This window comes from Pseudophryne corroboree, chromosome 1 (assembly GCF_028390025.1).
Source record: "Pseudophryne corroboree isolate aPseCor3 chromosome 1, aPseCor3.hap2, whole genome shotgun sequence".
Taxonomy (NCBI): Eukaryota; Metazoa; Chordata; class Amphibia; order Anura; family Myobatrachidae; genus Pseudophryne; species Pseudophryne corroboree.
The window spans coordinates 749585126-749607429 of NC_086444.1; the positions used below are offsets into that span (position 1 = coordinate 749585126).

The following is a 22304-nucleotide window of genomic DNA, read 5'->3' on the forward strand; positions in this document are numbered from 1 at the left end:
ACCATGGATGGTTAGGTTGCGGGGGTGTGGGGGTTGGATGGTTAGGGTCAGGCTGCGGAAAGGGGTGGTCAGGGTTAGAGGGGTAGAAGGGGAGGGTTAGCATACTTACATTCCAGGTGTTGGGATGCCGTTGTCGGTATTCTGACTGCCGGCATCCCAAGCGCCGGGATCTCAATACCATCCTGTACACAGGAGTGACATTGGGGGTCATTCCGAGTTGATCGCAGCCAGCATCTTTTTGCTGCTGCTGCGATCAACGAATCCCCGCCTATGGGGGAGTGTATTTTAGTGTGATCGCTTGTGCAGCCCTGCTATGCTTAAAAAGTTTCCTGCAAAACAAGACCAGCCCTGCAGCTACTTACCCTGTGCGACGGATCCAGCGATGAAGGTCCCGGTCCTGATGTCAGACATCCGCCCTCCGTTCGTCTGGATATGCCTGCGTTCTTCTTACCACTCCCCGAAAACGGGCTCCAACGGTGAGTATCCACCCTGGAATGCTTCTCCGCTGTCAATCTTCCGTCCAGCGCTGCGTCTTTTTTTTTTGCTGGGCGCTCCGTCGCCTGGTGACGTCCGTCGCCAGGCAACGACGCGCATGTGCAATGTGCACTCCGTGCAAGCGCAGTTCCGACCCGTTCGCACCGCAGCGAAGAACCGCTTCATGCGAACGGGTTGGAATGACCCCCATTGATCAGTATCTAAGAAGTTTCTTGTTTTACTTTGCAAATGTGTCAAATGGAGCAAGTAATTTTGCCGTTGTCCCTTGTTTAATTCAGTTTTCAGGTGTGCTATGTAAATTTACACACAAAATAAAGGATCCCTATACCCACAAAGTAGAAAATAATGGATTTATAAATGAGTACAGCATATAAAGTCTTGGAACAGTATAAAGGTTTTGAATCATGTCTATTTTGCATTTCAGGGCAGCTTTTTCCTTTGTAAATTACTAACACATTTACACCCAGTGCCCTATTTAAATCCCAAAACACTATGGCCAGGATCTTATAAGCTGTGGTTAATTACAGTGGCTAATTAGCACAACCAGGCTATCCTTTTAGTCTTGCTGCCGCCACTTATTGGGGGTTTGGTTTGCCTTGGGTGGGCGACACCAAATTCCTGGTAAGTGCATCTAAAGGCAGCGAAAATACATAGGTCCATAGATTTTCGCAGATCCTATGTATTTTTGGACAAGAAACGGGGAGACAATAGGATAGGAATCGGTGAAACCCCACCCCATTTTTGTAAAGCCATCGTGGCTAATAGGATACCGGCCTATATCCACCTATCCCCACAGTGATCTATATTAGGGCAGATGTATCAAAACTATTTTTGTGAACAATTTACAAAAAAGGCACTTTACGCATATTTTTAATGCTAATTTATTTTTAATGCTATGTATTAAACTGTTAATGCACTAGATATTGCAAATCAATGCAATGAAAATTTTCATCCTGTAAAATATAGCCAAATATATTTCAAAATCTTATATTTAAAAAAAAAAAATTATATGAATTTAGAACAGAAAATCATTTTCAAATTTGAGCGCTTTAGTTTTTGGCATCTTATGATGGTGAGTTAGGTAAAATAGCACAGGGAGCATTTTGTGTTGGCACCAGGAGATTAAATGGATTTTCTCCACATGTCAAAATATATGATATACATTGAAAAAAACAAAAAAACTCCACTTATTTACTCTCATTTAATTTTAACACTGTCCTCACCAATTACTTCACCACTCAAATATGTTCACTTGATATCTTTAATGTATTATTTGCCATATCCAGGGGCATCAACAAAATTAATGAAAAATATTTTTCACAAAAAAAAATATACGTTTGACCAATAAGTCTGTTTCTACACAGTTTATTATTGTCCCCAGTTGGTGCCGTAAAATAAATTATGCACCATACCCTTAAATTGTTTCTTAAGAGATAGTTGAAAAAGTGTAAATCATTCTGGCTATAACTGGTTTTCGTGGTCTTATGCTGAGGCCATTTTACATTTTTCTACTTTATTGGAGGAAAATACACTTTTCAAATTGTAATTCATTTGATGCATACAGGTAATATAAACCCTTTTTTATCCTCACAATAAAAAGCAATGAAAAATGTGATTATTATTATGTCTGCCCATTTGATTTCAGAGTATAACTTTATTAATGCTTGAACATTAGATACACAAGTATATCAGCGAGTCTTGTGCTTATTATAACTTACAGGGTAAAAATATTATTAATGCAAATAACTTTCAAAAATAGTTACTGCATTCATTGAAGTAAGGTTAATATAATACTGATTAAAAAGATTTATGTTTCATTGTAATTTCTTTTGGAAGCTTTACCTGTCAGCTACATTTAGGTGGCAATATCTCCTTTGCTATCCACGGACTTTAATGTACTCCAATCTTAGTAGTAGTTAATGACCTATCTGCTTCTAGATTTCATAGCCAGTCATAAATTATCTGGAAAATTTAACTGATTTATAGAATTATATTTTCTATATATATGAGATTTAAAATTCTGAAGTTACTTATTTGAAATTTTAATTTAGAAATGTCAGGAATTTTGTATTCGGCATGATTTTCCAAGCACATCTATGGAAAATCAGTGCTTACATAGAGGTGACATCATTGTGCCTGTTTGCTAAATCTAGCCTGTCCACGTGGCTGGGTAAGGGTCACTTCACTGTCTCTGTGCTTCTTTAATCATAGAGAATGTATCACTTGTTTTGCTCATAGCACTGTAAAAACATGCACACGAGTGTATTACATTAACTGAAAAGTCATAGAGGTCTATTCATCACCCCTTAATTGGTACAAATGAAAATTTAAATTTTTAACCACTTTTGTAGAAATTAAGTTTCAGGGCCATTCATTAACAGTGTAACACATGAGATATCACCAATATCTCCTGGTTACAATTCTCCCCGATAATTTCCACAGCCCCCATACTTTAGTATAGGGAAGTGGATATTATGTAATTGATAAAAGTTCCGAAAAAGCATTTTTTTGGAACTTGTGAATGCTACTGTATGCCATCCTGAGATGGTGTACAGCTCCCGATAGTCATCTCAGGTTCCTCCCCATTTTGTCTCCTTGCTTTCGGGAGTCTTGTCCTTCATTACAGTTACTCCAGGTGCCCCATAGACATGCATCAACTGAGTCCTTCTGTCCTGTATTCACTGCACACTCTGAGCGGGGTGGGGTGTTTGCCATACATTGGCGGCGGAGAGTACAGTCTGTATAGCGTTGACGGTGGGGGCACATGCACTGAGCAGGGGGGTTTTACAGTGACAGGGGGCTGCAGCACTGAGCAGGGGGCTAGACAGCAGCGAAGGAAGATGTTACAAACAGCAGTGGGGCTGACGCTGGGGCGCGGGTTTGGGTACAAACAGCAGCAGTGTAAGGAAATCTTTAAGGACACTACAGCTGTAGGGGAAAACTATCACAATTCCTTATAACTGACTCTGCAAAAAGAGCAGCTTTTCGAAAGTTATACTTTAGTTAATGAGTCATGATCAATGCTTCTGAAATGCTTAATAAACTCGCAGCGAGTCCAAAACTTATTTTTATCATAATGAATAGACCCCATAATGTGTGTGGAGGGGGGTGAGAGGATTGTATGTGTTTCTTTGCAATTGATACCTTCTTTATCCAGTGTCGTAAAAGGCTGCAGTGCGCCCTGTGTCAGGCCCACCCACCCCCAGAGAGCATGTTGTCAGGATGTTGTACCGAGGGTGGGTTGAGCCTCCAGCACAGGAAAATACGGCACTGCCCAGAGCAGACTCAGGGCACATGGGGCGGCTGTACGGGCAGCAGGGAACATGCAGTGAGCGCCCTTTCGACGTTCTGGGCAGCACTGCAACAGTAATATTGTCTGTGCCATCCCAGACATCCTGCTAGACAGATGTTGCTGCTCCCAGGGCCGTGTGCCCTGGAAGATGGTACTACTTCCTCACCTCTAGTTACGGCCCTGTTTTTATCTGTACACATGATGCAGTCATTTACATTGAAGAAGCCAGTGTTCTCGCTGGGATGTGGTCAGGGCACAGAGGTGCAGGGGCAGTATGTTGTGTGCGTGCGCCGAAGGGGATGTGGCGAGCTGGGGGAAGGCATGGCCCCTACCTGCGTCACTAATGGGGGCGGTTCGGCCCCCTCCACATCCCCAATGGGGGCGTGATGTTTCGTCCGCGTCACCAATGGGGGGCATGCCAACCTGTCCTTGTCACTAATGGAGGAGTGTGGGCTTACCCCAAGCTCTCACCTTAATGTGAACAGATGCCGAGCACATGCGCAGTGCATCTATTCATACACTGGCAGCATGGCACTGGCAGGCTGTTTTAGCAGGGCGGCACTAAAGTGTCAGGGAGCGCTTTGCCCTTTAAAAATCTGGCAGGGCGCGGCACCCTGCTAAAACAGCCTAGCGTGAACACTATTCCTAATAAAGTGGCCAGACAGTGTATACACAATTGCTTAAAAATTAGTGTACTTGTGCAAAGTGTCCTGTTCTGTTATTACAGGTACAGATATGTGCTCATACCCTGTGGCTTCAGTCATGCCAAAGAGCCCCTCCCAGTTCCCCAGGTCAAGCATATTTCTCACCCAAAATGTACATCTTATTTTACAAATAAAACTGAGAGCAACAAAACTACTTTGTTAGATAGCACTGATCTGAATCTATGTATGGCTTTTTCTCACACCAAGTTCTGTGGTGCTTCATCTGTGACATTGTGTGTGTGGTTAAGGTCACAGCCCAGCATCTCTATTACATTTTTAGTGGTGTTTTACTGCATATGCAAGCGAATGAGTATAAGATGGTACGCTACACCTCTTGGAGCATCTCAGCCGCTCTGGGCTCTCGGGTTGTTTGGCTTATACATACTAGATGTATGAGGACACAGCTGTAGATTAGGCAAAAATATTATATGCGTTATAGGCAGGCTTGGACTGGCCCACAGGGGTACAGGGGAAACCACCGGTGGGCCCTACTGCCTGGGGGCCCACCTTCTGCTCTAAGGATCAGGTTCAACACTGTGCACTTGACTTCTACATTAGACATATGTTACCTTATACTGGACTATGGTGTATTTTCTACAGTGAATTGTACATTATCAGGCATGCAGCAGCTGAATTTACTGTATATATTTATGAAGGGGCCCAGACGTTGCACTCTCTAATGGTTAGTTAAACCAATGAGGTGGCAGGCCACACCCCCTCTGCAGACTGGCCACACCCCTAACATGGGCCCCTACAACCGCATTTCCCCAGTGGGCCCTACATGCCCCAGTCCAACACTGGTTATAGGTGGGAATTATTAAGTTCACAATCAGATATACTGTAAACTCCTGCATTGCAAATGATTAACTGGCTTTTCTAAAACCACTTTGAAGCATTTAAAATATTCATGAATGATAACTGACAGTAAACCTAGGCTATGAAAATTCATATGACATTAAGAATTTACATGTTAATACATTATAGTATTAATATCAATTGCCTTGATAATTACAGAGTATGTGTAGACACAACATTTAGTCATTGTTTCTTGACTAATATCATGATGATGTTTACGATGATGAAGAAGAAACTATCTTTTTAATATATACCTCTATGGAAAGTCCTTTTTTCTTGAAACATAAAAAAAAGCATTTTAATACAACTTATTATGAAACTCAACATTTTTTTAGAGTAAAGTGACAATCAGTATTGCATTTTATATAGATAACAAACTAGGAATTCGCTTCTAAATGGCCAAAATAAATAACCTAGATATAAATGGACCATGTTCTAGATAAATATTCTAGAGCAGTTAAGAAATACTTGTGGTCATACTGTATATTGCCCTCTTCTCTATTGAGCTCTTGTTGTTTGTTTGCATTTGTATAGTTTTCTATATGCTCTCTATGCCTAACTGTGTATTTAATAAATAATAAAAACCTATATGCATTATTATAAAATATGAACTAAATATTTAAACATGTTTTCAAGCTATCACTTGCCAATATTATTCGTTGTATTAACAATGTAACATATTTTTGTAGAACATATTCAAATATTTGAATAAACATTTTGTTTTTATTAAAATGCCTGTGTTTATTTTTTATTATAGATTTTTTTTTATTAACTACCTTGTGGGGAATACAGTACACAACACATTTCAGTCATATTCATAGAATGGAGAATAAAACATGCTGCTACATAGTGCCATCTAGTGGTGGAAATGATAATGTACTTATACAGTAATACAAAGATAAAATAGTAGGTGTAAATTAATACCCCTTTCACACCTCCAATGCCGGATCCCACCCGGGAATTGGAAACGGGTCCTTTCCGGGTGGGATCCGGCATTGGACGCTGCAGATGGCTTCCCCGACCCGGCAATATGCCGGGCGGGTTGCCATAGTGGGCGGGTGGGAGCCGGCAGCGGGGGCGGAGGCGGCACTGGGAGATGAAATCATCTCAGCGTCGTCTCTCCCTGTTGTAGTGAACGGGTCCTGGGTCGCATCGACCCGGGAGGCCATTTACGCTGCCATTGACCCGGTATTCAACCCGGGAATAACACTGCTTTATTCCCAGGTTGAATTGCCGGGTCGGGCGACCCAGGATTAAATTCGGCTATGGCGCTTTCACACCGCACGCTGACCCATGTCGACCCGGCAATATGCCGGGTCGATACCGGGTTATTTGTGCGGTGTGAAAGGGGTATTACTGTGCTGCTCTTTTCAAAGCTGTCAAGTCTTTGAGGATTTCATCTGCTGGTTTTAAAGGGACAATAATACTATTGTATATACCAGTGGTTCCCAAACTTTTTGGAATCACGGTGCCCTAGAGTATCAGAAATTTACTCATTGCACCCCTTGGCCAAAAGTATCTTATTCAGAAATTTAGAGAGAAATATTAAATTAAGTAAATTGTGTTATATGCCATCCTTCGGTTGACTTATGTGGTGAGGGGCAGGATTTGCTTCTGTTTGTCTACATATTACATGATTGGCAGCTACCGGCACTGTTTTTGCCTGTTACATTGACCATAAATAATTTGAATTCATCCTGGACCACCAATCCAAGGCACCCCTCTAAGTGTTACGAGGCACCTCAAACAGTTTTAGAAGCACTGGTATATAGTATTTTTGCAGCCAAAACAGCTACAGTATATACGCGGTGGCTTTGAAAAGTGGCAATTTATCCTGAAATCTTGAATGTCATAATAAATTATCAGTATACACTAATGTGTTTTAGGCTTTGTCCATATGGCCTGTTTTTTTTGTTGATAATTTTGAATTATCGTCTTCATTTTTGTGCTACTTATGTCCAAAGTGCGCAAAGGTGCTTATAATTACCTGAAAAATGTGTTGATGTCCCCAAATGTACAATACAGTGGTTAATATTATTTTATAAAGGTACTTAGATGACAAAGGGCCTGAAATTACTAAAATGACGCATTTTCTGCGGGCATCCTCAGAAACTGCGAACATCACTGCCTGTCAATCAGGCAGAGGCGTTCGCTGGGCGGCAATGCTCCGTTTCCTAGGCAGAGACGGAGCGTTGCGGGGGCGGAGTCGAGGAAACAGGGGCGGTGTTATTAAAATGGGGGCGTGGGCATGATCGCGGCAGCTGCATGACATCACATGCAGCGGCCGCAATCAGAAAGATGGCAGAGGGCCTCCTGCCGGCAAAGCCATGCTGCGCCGGCAGGAGGCTACCCTAATTCTGCGATCATGCAGGAATTGCGGTGCGATCGCAATTTCTGCTTGATCGGAGGGGGGGGGGGGGCTGCATGTTGGTCGGCCTTGCCCTGCGATGGGCGCCCCCCAGCATGCTAACACAAGGATTGCAAATTCTGCTACTTAGCAGAATTTGCAATACTTACTGAATATGGACAGAAGTGTAGCATTTTATTTTTTTTAGATTTTTTTTATTGAAATTTTACATCAAAGCATACAGGTAGATACCAATCCATCAAGCAGACAATTCTGAAGTTGTATGAATAGATTTTACCAACAGGTAAAAGATCGGGCGCTAACGGTGCTGCACCTCTAATGCTGCTGCTACACCTAATGGGGTAGTCACACCCAACAAATAACAAAGAAAGAAAAACGAACAGTAGCAGCGCTAATATAATAGTAACACATGAAGGATTGAGTGATAAAAACTTCACATTTAATATAATGGCAATTTAGGCCGTAATTAAGAACAAATATACCAAGCTCATAAAACAAATGAATTAAAATAATGAGGGTCTCAAAATTAATTGCCTGTAGTGTAAAGTCCGTTCCTATAGAATAAACTGGATATGCAGATGGGTGAATTAGATGGAAATAGACTGACTGCGCAGTCTGACCAACCAACTTTACCAAACCCGTTAGAGGTGAAGTCCCTTGGATATCTTTGATGTAATTCAAATGTCCAATTGCGGGTTCCTCATTAGATTACGGTGTCCTCCTCCTGGAGGTGATAAGCTGATGGATTTCGAAGACTTTAATCACCACGATTTTTCTGCACCAATTAATGTCCAGTTCTGGTCCGGATATAGGCAATGATGATGTATCAGATGATGACCCAAAAGAGATTTCTAGTTGTACTGGGGAGAAAAAAAAGGGGAGAAACAGAAGTAGGGAGAAGAGAAGAGTGGGGGAGTGTTAGAAAAAAATAATTTATTTGCATCTCTTGAATTACGTTTACATTTGTCCAGGTGTTAATATACAGCCTTTAGCTGGATTTACTCCTAACTCTTAGGGCCCAGTTCTAACCCACACACATATTCACACAAATGGTTGAAATGTTTCAACTGCACATGTGTCTGAGAAGCTAAAAAGTTTCACAGTGCATACGTCCTACGGTATGTATGCACAGAGGAGCAGTAGTGTTTGAGACACATGGGGCAGAGGCGGAACTACCGCCAGTGCAACCAGTGCGTTGCACTGGGGCCCGCCACTGTCCAGGGGCCCAAAGCATGTAATGAGTCAAACTGACTCATTACATGCCGCTGTGTGCTGCGGGCAACCGCTGCCCGCAGCACACAGCCGCCTGTACAGGAGAGGAAAGCAGCGCAGGCAGCGGACACGGGGGAAAGGAGGAGGAGGGAGGTGGGGGAGGGAGCGCAGCAGCGCTTTGTTATAGGTTGAGGTGCTGCTGCTGTCCCTCTCACTGGCGCACGCGTACCCAGAAACCCCCCGATTAACTTAAAAGATTTTTTTCTGATCGCGGGTTACGATCGTAGCTCCGCCCACTCGCGGCATTTTACCCGCGATTCGCGGGCCTGTGGGGAGGGGATGTCATCACTCCAGGCAGGATCCCTAGTGCTGGAGAGAAGATTCAACGGGCTTCCTAGCCCTGCCAATAAGAGCCATAAAAGTAGGTGAATTAATCCATCAAGGCAGCAGTGTACACTGTGGTTGCTAACTTTTGTGTGTGTGTGTGGGGGGGGGGGGGTTAAAATAAGTCTGTGCATTATGGTATAGTTCAGTTATACACCCAGAATATGCACATGTGCACAGATGTTCATTATGCTCAAATCTGCCTATTTGTCCTAGAGCTTGTCACATGGGCCCTGAAACGTTGGTTATTTCATGACACCTCAATATACGATCGATTATTTACAGGGGGCGCGTGTTGTGGCTGGGGGGGGGGGGTTATATATAAAAATAAATTTTGGCGCTCCCCCCACGATTATCCACCCCAGCCCACGCAGGGAGCTCTTACCCCCCCAGATCACTGCGGAGAATCTGATTCAAAACTCTGGCACCGCAGCATGCTGCCCCGTGTCCTCCTGTCCTACCCAACTCTCAGATGCATTACTAGGAGGAGGTGTGGCCATGCTGAGCCTGCTGGGACATCCCGGCCTCCTCCCGGTAATGCTGTCTGCCGTAATGTGTAAAAAGGGGGGCGCTGTCTGCCGTAATGTGTAAAAAGGCATGCTGTCTGCCGTTATGTGTAACAAGGGCACGCTGTCTGCCGTTATGTGTAACAAGGGCACGCTGTCTGCCGTTATGTGTAAAAAGGGGGATGCTGTCTGCCGTAATGGGTAAAAAGGGGTGGTCTTCAGTATGGCGACTGATGGGATCCCGGCGCACAGTATACCGGCGCCGGGATCCCGACAGCCGGCATACCGACACTTATTCTCCCTCGTGGGCGTCCACGACCCCCCTGGAGGGAGAACAAAATAGTGTAGCGCGCCACCGTGCCCGTAGCGTGGCGAGCGCAGCGAGCCCACAAGGGGCTCATTTGCGCTCGCCACACTGTCGGTAAGCCGGCGGTCGGGCTCCCGGCGCCGGTATGCTGGTCGCCGGGAGCCCGACTGCCGGCATATTGTAGTGAACCCGGTAAAAAGGCACGCTGTCTGCCGTTATGTGTAACAAGGGCACGCTGTCTGCAGTTATGTGTAAAAAGGGGACGCTGTCTGCCGTTATGTGTAAAAAGGGGGATGCTGTCTGCCGTTATGTGTAAAAAGGGGGATGCTGTCTGCCGTAATGTGTAAAAAGGGGGATGCTGTCTGCCGTAATGTGTAAAAAGGGGGACGCTGTCTGCCGTAATGTGTAAAAAGGGGGACGCTGTCTGCCGTAATGTGTAAAAAGGGGAATCTGTCCGCCGTAAGGTGTAAAAGGGTCTCTACCTGGTGTAGTGGTGCTACTGTGGGGCGTAATTTGAATAATGGAGACTACTGTGCACCGTTTTATGAATTGGTTTTATTTTGTGGCCACACCCCTTCCCTGTGAAGCCACGCCCCTATGTATTTTTGCGCGAGCCTACGGCACGCACTGCCCCTGTTTTGCATGCAGGGGTGGGGCTCCGATGCTGTTTCTTGCACACGGTGCTAAAATATCTAGTTACGGAACTGTTGCTAGGTATCCATTTCTCTGGCCCTGAGCAGGTACCCCTCACCAGATCCTCTCCAGGGGTGAGGGGGTGGACTTGGATGGGATGAGGAAGGGGGGGGGGGGTGGCCCAAAGCATTTTGTCGTGGGTATATTAACTAATGTTCACTTTTGGATTCGATTTTATGTTCAGTTTAAATTAGAGATGAGCGCCTGAAATTTTTCGGGTTTTGTGTTTTGGTTTTGGGTTCGGTTCCGCGGCCGTGTTTTGGGTTCGAACGCGTTTTGGCAAAACCTCACCGGATTTTTTTTGTCGGATTCGGGTGTGTTTTGGATTCGGGTGTTTTTTTCAAAAAACACTAAAAAACAGCTTAAATCATAGAATTTGGGGGTCATTTTGATCCCAAAGTATTATTAACCTCAAAAACCATAATTTACACTCATTTTCAGTCTATTCTGAATACCTCACACCTCACAATATTATTTTTAGTCCTAAAATTTGCACCGAGGTCGCTGTGTGAGTAAGATAAGCGACCCTAGTGGCCGACACAAACACCGGGCCCATCTAGGAGTGGCACTGCAGTGTCACGCAGGATGTCCCTTCCAAAAAACCCTCCCCAAACAGCACATGACGCAAAGAAAAAAAGAGGCGCAATGAGGTAGCTGACTGTGTGAGTAAGATTAGCGACCCTAGTGGCCGACACAAACACCGGGCCCATCTAGGAGTGGCACTGCAGTGTCACGCAGGATGTCCCTTCCAAAAAACCCTCCCCAATCAGCACATGATGCAAAGAAAAAGAAAAGAAAAAAGAGGTGCAAGATGGAATTGTCCTTGGGCCCTCCCACCCACCCTTATGTTGTATAAACAAAACAGGACATGCACACTTTAACCAACCCATCATTTCAGTGACAGGGTCTGCCACACGACTGTGACTGATATGACGGGTTGGTTTGGACCCCCCCAAAAAAGAAGCAATTAATCACTCCTTGCACAAACTGGCTCTACAGAGGCAAGATGTCCACCTCATCTTCACCCTCCGATATATCACCGTGTACATCCCCCTCCTCACAGATTATCAATTCGTCCCCACTGGAATCCACCATCTCAGCTCCCTGTGTACTTTGTGGAGGCAATTGCTGCTGGTCAATGTCTCCGCGGAGGAATTGATTATAATTCATTTTAATGAACATCATCTTCTCCACATTTTCTGGATGTAACCTCGTACGCCGATTGCTGACAAGGTGAGCGGCGGCACTAAACACTCTTTCGGAGTACACACTTGTGGGAGGGCAACTTAGGTAGAATAAAGCCAGTTTGTGCAAGGGCCTCCAAATTGCCTCTTTTTCCTGCCAGTATAAGTACGGACTGTGTGACGTGCCTACTTGGATGCGGTCACTCATATAATCCTCCACCATTCTATCAATGTTGAGAGAATCATATGCAGTGACAGTAGACGACATGTCCGTAATCGTTGTCAGGTCCTTCAGTCCGGACCAGATGTCAGCATCAGCAGTCGCTCCAGACTGCCCTGCATCACCGCCAGCGGGTGGGCTCGGAATTCTGAGCCTTTTCCTCGCACCCCCAGTTGCGGGAGAATGTGAAGGAGGAGATGTTGACAGGTCGCGTTCCGCTTGACTTGACAATTTTGTCACCAGCAGGTCTTTGCACCCCAGCAGACTTGTGTCTGCCGGAAAGAGAGATCCAAGGTAGGCTTTAAATCTAGGATCGAGCACGGTGGCCAAAATGTAGTGCTCTGATTTCAACAGATTGACCACCCGTGAATCCTTGTTAAGCGAATTAAGGGCTGCATCCACAAGTCCCACATGCCTAGCGGAATCGCTCCCTTTTAGCTCCTTCTTCAATGCCTCCAGCTTCTTCTGCAAAAGCCTGATGAGGGGAATGACCTGACTCAGGCTGGCAGTGTCTGAACTGACTTCACGTGTGGCAAGTTCAAAGGGCATCAGAACCTTGCACAACGTTGAAATCATTCTCCACTGCACTTGAGACAGGTGCATTCCACCTCCTATATCGTGCTCAATTGTATAGGCTTGAATGGCCTTTTGCTGCTCCTCCAACCTCTGAAGCATATAGAGGGTTGAATTCCACCTCGTTACCACTTCTTGCTTCAGATGATGGCAGGGCAGGTTCAGTAGTTTTTGGTGGTGCTCCAGTCTTCTGTACGTGGTGCCTGTACGCCGAAAGTGTCCCGCAATTTTTCTGGCCACCGACAGCATCTCTTGCACGCCCCTGTCGTTTTTTAAATAATTCTGCACCACCAAATTCAAGGTATGTGCAAAACATGGGACGTGCTGGAATTTGCCCATATTTAATGCACACACAATATTGCTGGCGTTGTCCGATGCCACAAATCCACAGGAGAGTCCAATTGGGGTAAGCCATTCCGCGATGATCTTCCTCAGTTGCCGTAAGAGGTTTTCAGCTGTGTGCGTATTCTGGAAAGCGGTGATACAAAGCGTAGCCTGCCTAGGAAAGAGTTGGCGTTTGCGAGATGCTGCTACTGGTGCCGCCGCTGCTGTTCTTGCGGCGGGAGTCCATACATCTACCCAGTGGGCTGTCACAGTCATATAGTCCTGACCCTGCCCTGCTCCACTTGTCCACATGTCCGTGGTTAAGTGGACATTGGGTACAACTGCATTTTTTAGGACACTGGTGAGTCTTTTTCTGACGTCCGTGTACATTCTCGGTATCGCCTGCCTAGAGAAGTGGAACCTAGATGGTATTTGGTAACGGGGGCACACTGCCTCAATAAATTGTCTAGTTCCCTGTGAACTAACGGCGGATACCGGACGCACGTCTAACACCAACATAGTTGTCAAGGCCTCAGTTATCCGCTTTGCAGCAGGATGACTGCTGTGATATTTCATCTTCCTCGCAAAGGACTGTTGAACAGTCAATTGCTTACTGGAAGTAGTACAAGTGGGCTTACGACTTCCCCTCTGGGATGACCATCGACTCCCAGCAGCAACAACAGCAGCGCCAGCAGCAGTAGGCGTTACACGCAAGGATGCATCGGAGGAATGCCAGGCAGGAGAGGACTCGTCAGAATTGCCAGTGACATTGCCTGCAGGACTATTGGCATTCCTGGGGAAGGAGGAAATTGACACTGAGGGAGTTGGTGGGGTGGTTTGCGTGAGCTTGGTTACAAGAGGAAGGGATTTACTGGTCAGTGGACTGCTTCCGCTGTCACCCAAAGTTTTTGAACTTGTCACTGATTTATTATGAATGCGCTGCAGGTGACGTATAAGGGAGGATGTTCCGAGGTGGTTAACGTCCTTACCCCTACTTATTACAGCTTGACAAAGGGAACACACGGCTTGACACCTGTTGTCCGCATTTCTGTTGAAATAGTTCCACACCGAAGAGCTGATTTTTTTGGTATTTTCACCAGGCATGTCAACGGCCATATTCCTCCCACGGACAACAGGTGTCTCCCCGGGTGCCTGACTTAAACAAACCACCTCACCATCAGAATCCTCCTGGTCAATTTCCTCCCCAGCGCCAGCAACACCCATATCCTCCTCATCCTGGTGTACTTCAACACTGACATCTTCAATCTGACTATCAGGAACTGGACTGCGGGTGCTCCTTCCAGCACTTGCAGGGGGCGTGCAAATGGTGGAAGGCGCATGCTCTTCACGTCCAGTGTTGGGAAGGTCAGGCATCGCAACCGACACAATTGGACTCTCCTTGTGGATTTGGGATTTCGAAGAACGCACAGTTCTTTGCGGTGCTACTGCTTTTGCCAGCTTGAGTCTTTTCATTTTTCTAGCGAGAGGCTGAGTTGCTCCATCCTCATGTGAAGCTGAACCACTAGCCATGAACATAGGCCAGGGCCTCAGCCGTTCCTTGCCACTCCGTGTGGTAAATGGCATATTGGCAAGTTTACGCTTCTCCTCCGACAATTTTATTTTAGGTTTTGGAGTCCTTTTTTTACTGATATTTGGTGTTTTGGATTTGACATGCTCTGTACTATGACATTGGGCATCGGCCTTGGCAGACGACGTTGCTGGCATTTCATCGTCTCGGCCATGACTAGTGGCAGCAGCTTCAGCACGAGGTGGAAGTGGATCTTGATCTTTCCCTAATTTTGGAACCTCAACATTTTTGTTCTCCATATTTTAATAGGCACAACTAAAAGGCACCTCAGGTAAACAATGGAGATGGATGGATACTAGTATACAATTATGGACGGACTGCCGAGTGCCGACACAGAGGTAGCTACAGCCGTGAACTACCGTACTGTGTCTGCTGCTAATATAGACTGGTTGATAAAGAGATGTCGTAGTATGTATGTATGAAGAAGAAAGAAAAAAAAACCACGGGTAGGTGGTATACAATTATGGACGGACTGCCGAGTGCCGACACAGAGGTAGCCACAGCCGTGAACTACCGTACTGTACTGTGTCTGCTGCTAATATAGACTGGTTGATAAAGAGATGTAGTAGTATGTATGTATAAAGAAGAAAGAAAAAAAAACCACGGGTAGGTGGTATACAATTATGGATGGACTGCCGAGTGCCGACACAGAGGTAGCTACAGCCGTGAACTACCGTACTGTGTCTGCTGCGACTGGATGATAAATAATGATATAAAAAATATATATATATCACTACTGCAGCCGGACAGGTATATATATTATATAATGACGGACCTGCTGGACACTGTCTGTCAGCAGAATGAGTTTTTTATAGAATAAAAAAAAAAACACCACACAAGTGAAGTCACACGACGAGTGTTTAACTTTTTCAGGCAATCACAATATAGTATACTACTAACTATACTGGTGGTCAGTGTGGTCAGGTCACTGGTCAGTCACACTGGCAGTGGCACTCCTGCAGCAAAAGTGTGCACTGTTTAATTTTAATATAATATGTACTCCTGGCTCCTGCTATAACCTATAACTGGCACTGCAGTAGTGCTCCCCAGTCTCCCCCACAATTATAAGCTGTGTGAGCTGAGCAGTCAGACAGATATATATAATATTATATATAGATAATAGATGATGCAGCACACTGGCCTGAGCCTGAGCAGTGCACACAGATATGGTATGTGACTGACTGAGTCACTGTGTGTATCGCTTTTTTCAGGCAGAGAACGGATATATTAAATAAACTGCACTGTGTGTCTGGTGGTCACTCACTATATAATATATTATGTACTCCTGGCTCCTGCTATAACCTATAACTGGCACTGCAGTAGTGCTCCCCAGTCTCCCCCACAATTATAAGCTGTGTGAGCTGAGCAGTCAGACAGATATATAATATATATAGATGATGCAGCACACTGGCCTGAGCCTGAGCAGTGCACACAGATATGGTATGTGACTGACTGAGTCACTGTGTGTATCGCTTTTTTCAGGCAGAGAACGGATATATTAAATAAACTGCACTGTGTGTCTGGTGGTCACTCACTATATAATATATTATGTACTCCTGGCTCCTGCTATAACCTATAACTGGCACTGCAGTAGTGCTCCCCAGTCTCCCCCACAATTATAAGCTGTGTGAGCTGAGCAGTCAGACAGATATATATAATATTATATATAGATAATAGATGATGCAGCACACTGGCCTGAGCCTGAGCAGTGCACACAGATATGGTATGTGACTGACTGAGTCACTGTGTGTATCGCTTTTTTCAGGCAGAGAACGGATATATTAAATAAACTGCACTGTGTGTCTGGTGGTCACTCACTATATAATATATTATGTACTCCTGGCTCCTGCTATAACCTATAACTGGCACTGCAGTAGTGCTCCCCAGTCTCCCCCACAATTATAAGCTGTGTGAGCTGAGCAGTCAGACAGATATATATAATATTATATATAGATAATAGATGATGCAGCACACTGGCCTGAGCCTGAGCAGTGCACACAGATATGGTATGTGACTGACTGAGTCACTGTGTGTATCGCTTTTTTCAGGCAGAGAACGGATATATTAAATAAACTGCACTGTGTGTCTGGTGGTCACTCACTATATAATATATTATGTACTCCTGGCTCCTGCTATAACCTATAACTGGCACTGCAGTAGTGCTCCCCAGTCTCCCCCACAATTATAAGCTGTGTGAGCTGAGCAGTCAGACAGATATATATAATATTATATATAGATAATAGATGATGCAGCACACTGGCCTGAGCCTGAGCAGTGCACACAGATATGGTATGTGACTGACTGAGTCACTGTGTGTATCGCTTTTTTCAGGCAGAGAACGGATATATTAAATAAACTGCACTGTGTGTCTGGTGGTCACTCACTATATAATATATTATGTACTCCTGGCTCCTGCTATAACCTATAACTGGCACTGCAGTAGTGCTCCCCAGTCTCCCCCACAATTATAAGCTGTGTGAGCTGAGCAGTCAGACAGATATATATAATATTATATATAGATAATAGATGATGCAGCACACTGGCCTGAGCCTGAGCAGTGCACACAGATATGGTATGTGACTGAGTCACTGTGTGCTGTGTATCGCTTTTTTCAGGCAGAGAACGGATTATAAAGTAAACTGCACTGTCCTCACTAGTAAACTCTCTCCACTCAGTCTCTACACTTCTACAGTAACAGTACTCCTCCTAGTCAGCTCCAGTAAATCTCTCTCAGTCTCTTATAATCTAAATGGAGAGGACGCCAGCCACGTCCTCTCCCTATCAATCTCAATGCACGTGTGAAAATGGCGGCGACGCGCGGCTCCTTATATAGAATCCGAGTCTCGCGATAGAATCCGAGCCTCGCGAGAATCCGACAGCGTCATGATGACGTTCGGGCGCGCTCGGGTTAACCGAGCAAGGCGGGAAGATCCGAGTCGCTCGGACCCGTGAAAAAAAACATGAAGTTCTGGCGGGTTCGGATTCAGAGAAACCGAACCCGCTCATCTCTAGTTTAAATTGACTGAAATCAAATCAATTCAAACTTCTTTTTCACTCACCAAATCCCACATTTACTAATATTCGATTTTGTATTAGATTTCAAAATCAAATTCGATGTTGTTCGAATTTGACTAGTGAATTTGTGTTCAGTTTAGGATATCCATTCCAAATCACTTATGAAATCACCTATATAATCGAATGCAAAATCGAAAAAAGTCCTAATTTATCCATATTGGCTCAAATATGTCACATGCAAGAAGTTGCTGTGGTTTCTCTATTTCTGGTTTGTGTACATCTCCGATGGTGGGGCACCTGCACATGTGCGGGACCTGTTCTGTGCATGTGCAGAATGGATCCTGCATCGTCACACACAGTGCACCCTACGCCACAGCCTGTCACTGTTTGGGGGCAGGGAATCTAAAGACGCAGGAGCTGCACTGTGTCCTTCTCTGAATGAGGCCCATAATTGCTACAGCCAGAGAGAACCACATGTTTGGGATCATTTTATTACAGATGTGCGCAGATCCTGAAGTGTTTCTTGAATTCTTTTAAAATTGATAAAAACATCTAAAATCATGTCATTTAGACCTGTTTCATAGAGCCGTTACAGTATTATTATCTGGCCTGATTCATTGACAGACGCCATAGAAATTGCAGCTGTGATTGTACATGTTGAGGATGAGCAAAATTATTTAAAAAACCCAGCAGCCCTGAAAAGTACAGAGATGCCCCGCGGTAATCATCAGCTCGATTAAACCAATGGATGCGCAGCATGGCATCCTGAACAGAGATGCCTATGCATGCTGCTTGAGTACGGATTTGCAGGTGAACCAGACACGCCCCAAAAACGACCACGACACGTCTGCACTTTTGCCACCACTCCCCATCAACGGCCACAAACGCTGCCTGATTATCTGTCAATCACTTTCATGAAGGAAAGCTGCAAGTGTTATCGCTATTAGACTTTGGCGCATGCTCATAATTGCAAAAATATCGGCATAGCATCCATCATCTCTACTCTTCTAATCATCATAATGAAGGCTTAGGGAATAGAATGTTATCTAGAAGCTCAAATCGTCTGTCTGTTATTCGTGTATTATTTTGGGAATTTGTAGTTAAATTTTGGATTTGATTTTCAAGTCGCACTTTAGTAAATCAGTGGATCCTATGTTTGTTTATAAAAGTACCAATGTTTTGACAATAATCGATTTTGAGTGGGATTTAGTTTTATATTCAATTTTATATTTTAATTTGATTTTACCTTTAGTAAATCTCCAAATGCAAAATCGAATGCAAGCTCACCAAAACATAAAATGTAGCCCCAGATCTCAGGAATATATTGTAAATGTACTGGACTTTCCTGGGATGTGCACTTATAGGCGTGTATTGCACAACTGGCGTAATTGCTTACATTAGAGGCCATACTCTGGAGGAGATTCTCCACCTAGCATGGGGCTGGTGCAAGTTTGAATGGTGCGTCCGTTGTTCAGGGTTGGACTGGCCCACAGGAGCACAGGGGAATCCCCTGGTGGGCCCCGCCCCTTTTTTCCGCCCTCGCACCGGGTGTTAATGAGGTGAGTGACGCCTCTACAGGGCAGTATGATGCTGTGAGGTTTACCACAAGTTATTGCAGAGGTTGCAGCACAGACAGAGATCCAGAGAACTGTGGAAGCTGTTACGGTGCAGGGAGCAGCTGTATCTGCAGTGTAGTATAAGGCAGGACACACATTATGCATAAGGTGGTAAAGGCTGCCGCCTAAGGGGGTCATTCCGACCTGATCACACGCTAGGTTTTTTCGCTGCGCTGCAATCAGGTCAAAACTGCGCATGCGTATGCCCCCGAAATGCGCAGGCACGTCGTACGGCTACAAAATGGATCGTTGCTGGGCGATGGATTGTACGAAGAATCCATTCGCGCAGCCGAACGCAAGGAGATTGACAGGAAGAAGGTGTTTCTGGGTGTTAACTGACCATTTTCTGGGAGTGTTTGGAAAAACGCAGGCGTGTCCAAGCGTTTGCAGAGCGGGTGTCTGACGTCAATTCCTGGACCGGACAGGCTGAAGTGATCACAAGGGCTGAGTAAGTTCAGAGCTACTCAGAAACTGCACAAAATGTTTTTGCACAGCTCAGCTGCACATGCGATCGCACACTTGCAAAGCTGAAATACACTCCGCCGTGGGTGGCAACTGTGTGTTCGCACAGCTGCTAAAAACAGCTAGCGAGCGATCAACGCGGAATGACCCGCTAAGGCCCTATGAGCTACCAATATGATGTAAAGTCGTGGCATGCTAGGGGAGGTGGGTGTGGTTTTTAGCTCTGGATCTGAATTTTATTTGATTGAAAAACAGCTAAAATAATATAAATTGGACCTGATTCCTACAGTATTATTAACTTTAATAACATTCATTTCCAGACAATTTTGTCCATCCCGCAGTGCACAAATTGGGTTAATTCAGACCTGATTGCACCTCTACGAATTTGCAGAGGTTCGCGATCAGATAGTCGCCGCCCATCCAGAGTGAAAATCCGTGCCATGCAAGTCTGCGTACGCTGTGCAAAAAGCTTTGCAAACGCCGGTAAGCGGCAAATCCGTTCGCAACTCACTCACCATCTTATGTTTTTTCCAGTCTGTGCAGTCTGTGCGCAGCCCAGAACTTACTCACACAGTGCAAAAGAAACAGGCCAGAGCTGATGTCACATACCCTCACCGAAAACGCTTGGGAACGCCTGCGACACTCCCAGAAAAACGGCCAGATACCAACTCCATATGTTCGCTTCCTGTAAATCAACCTGCGTACGCAGAGCGATCAAAAAAGATGCAGGATTTTTTCATAGTTTGGCCTTGCGCCTGCGCATTGCTATCCATACACATGCGCAGTCGTTCGATAATCAGCCGCTGTGCGATTTTGCACAGCAGCGATCAGATCTGAATTAGGCCCATTGTTTTTAAAAATATTGCTCAAAGGCTGCAGTGAGCTGACTGGCTAAACTAAGCAACAGAACAGCAATACAAACACATGCCAGCTTAAAAGAATATAGCACATCTATAAAACATTATGGCACAGCAGAGGTAGACAGGATGGCGCTTTAATAAACTATTGTATATGACCCCATAGGATGTTTTTTCATTAATCAAGACCTTATAGCCTATAATTAAAGCCCAGTAAAAAATGTATATATAATATGTTACCAATACCAACACACTTCTCCACCCAGCAAATCAGGCCTCAGGCCAATACAAGCGATTCAAGCCATAGCAACAGTAGAGCAACAGGCTAATACATGATATTAATAATTAGTGATGTGCACCGGAAATTTTTCGGGTTTTGTGTTTTGGTTTTGGGTTCGGTTCCGCAGCCGTGTTTTGGGTTCGGACGCGTTTTGGCAAAACCTCACCGGAAATTTTTTGTCGGATTCGGGTGTGTTTTGGATTCGGGTGTTTTTTTCAAATAACACTAAAAAGCAGCTTAAATCATAGAATTTGGGGGTCATTTTGATCCCATAGTATTATTAACCTCAATAACCATAATTTCCACTCATTTTCAGTCTATTCTGAACACCTCACAATATTATTTTTAGTCCTAAAATTTGCACCGAGGTCGCTGGATGGCTAAGCTAAGCGACACAAGTGGCCGACACAAACACCTGGCCCATCTAGGAGTGGCACTGCAGTGTCAGGCAGGATGGCACTTCAAAAAAATAGTCCCCAAACAGCACATGATGCAAAGAAAAAAAGAGGCGCAATGAGGTAGCTGTGTGACTAAGCTAAGCGACCCTAGTGGCCGACACAAACACCTGGCCCATCTAGGAGTGGCACTGCAGTGTCAGACAGGATGGCACTTGAAAAAAATAGTCCCCAAACAGCACATGATGCAAAGAAAAAAAGAGGCGCAATGAGGTAGCTGTGTGACTAACCTCAGCGACCCAAGTGGCCGACACAAACACCTGGTCCATCTAGGAGTGGCACTGCAGTGTCAGACAGGATGGCACTTCAAAAAAATAGTCCCCAAACAGCACATGATGCAAAGAAAAAAAGAGGCGCAATGAGGTAGCTGTGTGACTAAGCTCAGCGACCCAAGTGGCCGACACAAACACCTGGCCCATCTAGGAGTGGCACTGCAGTGTCAGACAGGATGGCACTTGAAAAAAATAGTCCCCAAACAGCACATGATGCAAAGAAAAAAAGAGGCGCAATGAGGTAGCTGTGTTACTAAGCTAAGCGACCCTAGTGGCCGACACAAACACCTGGCCCATCTAGGAGTGGCACTGCAGTGTCAGACAGGATGGCACTTGAAAAAAATAGTCCCCAAACAGCACATGATGCAAAGAAAAAAAGAGGCGCAATGAGGTAGCTGTGTGACTAAGCTCAGCGACCCAAGTGGCCGACACAAACACCTGGCCCATCTAGGAGTGACACTGCAGTGTCAGGCAGGATGGCCCTTCAAAAAAATACTCCCCAAACAGCACATGATGCAAAGAAAAATGAAATAAAAAAGAGGTGCAAGATGGAAATGTCCTTGGGCCCTCCCACCCACTCTTATGTTGTATAAACAGGACATGCACACTTTAACGAACCCATCATTTCAGCGACAGGGTCTG

General features: G+C 45.0%; 1 long non-coding RNA gene across 1 annotated transcript in view; it reads right to left on the reverse strand.

Annotated features, from left to right (window-relative positions):
* Positions 1-7755: 7755 nt before the first annotated feature.
* LOC134942936 (uncharacterized) overlaps positions 7756-22304 on the reverse strand; it is a 189497-nt gene continuing 174948 nt past the window's right edge. Inside the window, exon 5 of the long non-coding RNA XR_010181423.1 lies at positions 7756-8574. This is a non-coding gene — a long non-coding RNA (uncharacterized LOC134942936). The remainder of the gene's footprint in view (positions 8575-22304) is intronic.